This window comes from Tachyglossus aculeatus, unplaced genomic scaffold, assembly GCF_015852505.1.
Source record: "Tachyglossus aculeatus isolate mTacAcu1 unplaced genomic scaffold, mTacAcu1.pri scaffold_1_arrow_ctg1, whole genome shotgun sequence".
NCBI lineage: Eukaryota > Metazoa > Chordata > Mammalia > Monotremata > Tachyglossidae > Tachyglossus > Tachyglossus aculeatus.
Window position 1 is genome coordinate 3656909 of NW_024044915.1, and position 2931 is coordinate 3659839.

Consider the following 2931-nt stretch of genomic DNA (forward strand, 5'->3'; position numbering starts at 1 on the left):
TTTTCTCTCCCATTTCTCTCCCCATTGCTTATGCTTGATTCTGTCCCACTACAACCCAGCCTGCACACTAATATAAATTTGCTTAGTGTGTCTCAATTTCATCTCTTTGGCTGCCTCAATTTCACCTCTCTGGCTATCGACCCCTTGTTAGTGCCATCCCTCCTGACTAGAATGCCTCCCCTTCAAATCTTCCAAACTATCATTCTTCCAATCTTCAAACCTCTATTAAAATAGCCTCTTCTCCTTGCCTGACTAATCTCTCATCTTGCCCCCCTATTTCCTCCCATGTACTGATACTTCATTTATTCCGTGTGACCTAAGCATTTAGGTACCCCTCCCATATCCCTTCCCAAAACACCTATGTTCATATCTTTAAACTATGTTTTTCTCTTCAAGTAATTTGTTTTAGTGTCTTTCTCCCTCACTGGATTGCAAGTTTCTTGAGAGCAGGGATCATGTCTAATTCTTTTGTTTTCTCTCAAGTGTTTAGTGCAGTACTCCAAACAGCGTAAATGTTCAATAAAGAGTATTGATTGACTGATGCTGATTGACACAGGGAGCCAGGGAAGAGGGTTGGGAAGCAGAGCAATACGAGCTGAGTAGCATTTCAAGCAGATGTTTCTTGCAGCATCTTGTAGTATAGACTGAAGAGTGGAGAGGCAGGGAAACTACAGTGTACTCATGATAAGATCAGACCTCATACAAAAAATGGTAGTTTGTATAGAGAGGGAAGTGTGGATGCAGGAGGTATTGTGTGGAAAGAACCAACGGGCTTTGGCTGAATATTGGATGTGAAAATTGAAAGACAGGAGTTCAGGTTAAACCAGAGGCTGTGGACTTTCAGAGGCGGGGAATGGTGATAATATTGAAAAATATAGGAAAATTAGGAGGGGAATTATATTTAGGAGGGAAGATTTGTAGCTCAATATTAGTTCATTTCGAGGTGCCAGCAGGACATTCAAATGGAGATATGTTGGCAGTCAGAGGAAATGCAGGATTGCAGATTAAATAAGAGGTCAGGATTAGAGATATAGTTTTGGGAGTTGTACACAAAAAATTAATTAAGGACATAAGGCCTAAAGCAGAGGAAAGGTAAAGAGTTTCTGTTTGATGTGGAGGTGAGGGACACCTATCTATCTGCCCCATCCACCCCCAGCCAGAGAGGTTAAGTCACAGATAGCATTTGACCTTCAGATGGTTGGTGCTCAGGTTCACCTTGGCATATACTACCCCTTGTCCCTTGCCTTCTATGCCCACCTGACCCCACCTCCCCTGCGTCCGCTCCGGGATGCGTGGTGGTGGGGTGGAGCTGGAGGCCATGCCCTCCAGTGCCATCCCTCCCTGGATGGCACGGGCTGATATCCTTCCCTGACTAGCGACAGAAGCCAGGAACATGGATCTGTGGATAGGGGCAGAGGACAGCGCCCCATCCGCTGGTCAGGGGTGATGGGAGGTGGAGCCCTCAAGGTGTGCAGACCGGAGGTGGGGAGAGGGACTGTTGGACTACAACGGTCTTAAGGTAGCACAAAGAGGCAAGAGCCGGTGATGGCTGCAGCGTTCATCACACCTGCATGGGCCAAGCAACAGCAACATAGTAACCAGCATCCTCCCAGTAAACCCACAGGCAGGAACAAAAGTAGTTGCAACTCATGAAATAGCGAGCTCTCCAAACTTTTTAAGAGTCCTTGGAACCAGTCCCAAAGTCCTCCATTGGTGTCATCATCATGGTACTGGTCAAACTCATGGTACATATCAGCAACAATTGCATTCAAGTGTCTAGAGCTGTCCGGGATGAAGGTACAACACTACTTTCTCATGAGTTTGCATACCCCTCCTTGGCTGGGGAGGAGAAAGTCAAGGGCCATCCTGTTCTGCAGGGTGGTTGTACGGATGTCTCTCTGTTTGTCCCTGAGGGTCTGAAGACTGGCAGTGGTGTAATCTGTTCAACTAGTTTAGCCAGGCTAAGTACTTCGCAAGCCACCTGTGCAACCCCATATGCAGGAAACATGATCCTGAAAAAACGGTCGGTCTCTGGATTGGAGTTCCCCCCCACCCCCACTCCCCGATGGTTTCAGATTCGACCTTCTGGGCGGCTCTGTTTGGCGGACAGCCAGGAGCACAAAACCGATGGAAAAAAGTCCTCCCCACCCAGCAGGGTGCAACTGATAGGCACGGGTGCCACATATGAAATAGGCAGGTACGGCGCAGGGGGCGTTGCCACAATTACCAAAGGTCCCGTTCTCAGTGAGCAGGCCATAACAACAGACATCCACCCCTTTCTGGGCCCAGCCGTGATTCCGTGCCCATCCTGAAGGTTAGATGCATTACATACATGGGAACTGTTGCCCGCCCAGAATTTGGTGCCAGTATTGTGAAAGCAGAATGGGGAGACAGCATGGTCAATCCACCCACTCACCATAAAGTACGTGATGGCATTTGCTGGTTCGGAGACAGGGTGGAGGGTGCTGGGTTGAGAAGGCCCCTGTAGCATTGAACCAGGTGGAGTTGTCATAAGGATGTGCTATAAGTGGATACAGCCCCCCTCCATTCAATGGGGCGTGCCCACAAACCCAACACTTCGAAAGGTTCAGGTCCCGGCTGTAGTGGGCCAAGGCCTTCAAGAAGATGTTGCAATGGGTTCCTCTGCACTCCAGGGCCAAGATGATGAGCAGGCCAAGCAGCTTCATAGAGCAAACACATCCATTCCTATGATGTTCACAGGGCCCATTGTCAGGGCCTCCCCCTTCACTTATCCATTAGTCAGAACTAATTTGATTTGGCTAAAGGGAGGGTCTTCCGTTCCCCAGTGATCCCAATTATAACAACCATTCCCGTAATTGATGGTTGGCCCTCCTAGCCAAGCATCCCTCCTAATCATAGATATCTGAGCCCCAGTGCCTACCAAAAGGGAGACTTCCTGATGATCATTCG

General features: G+C 48.6%; 1 pseudogene; it reads right to left on the minus strand.

The window, feature by feature from the left end:
* Window positions 1-1462: 1462 nt before the first annotated feature.
* On the minus strand, window positions 1463-2687 carry LOC119923445 (annotated as a pseudogene).
* Window positions 2688-2931: the final 244 nt, after the last annotated feature.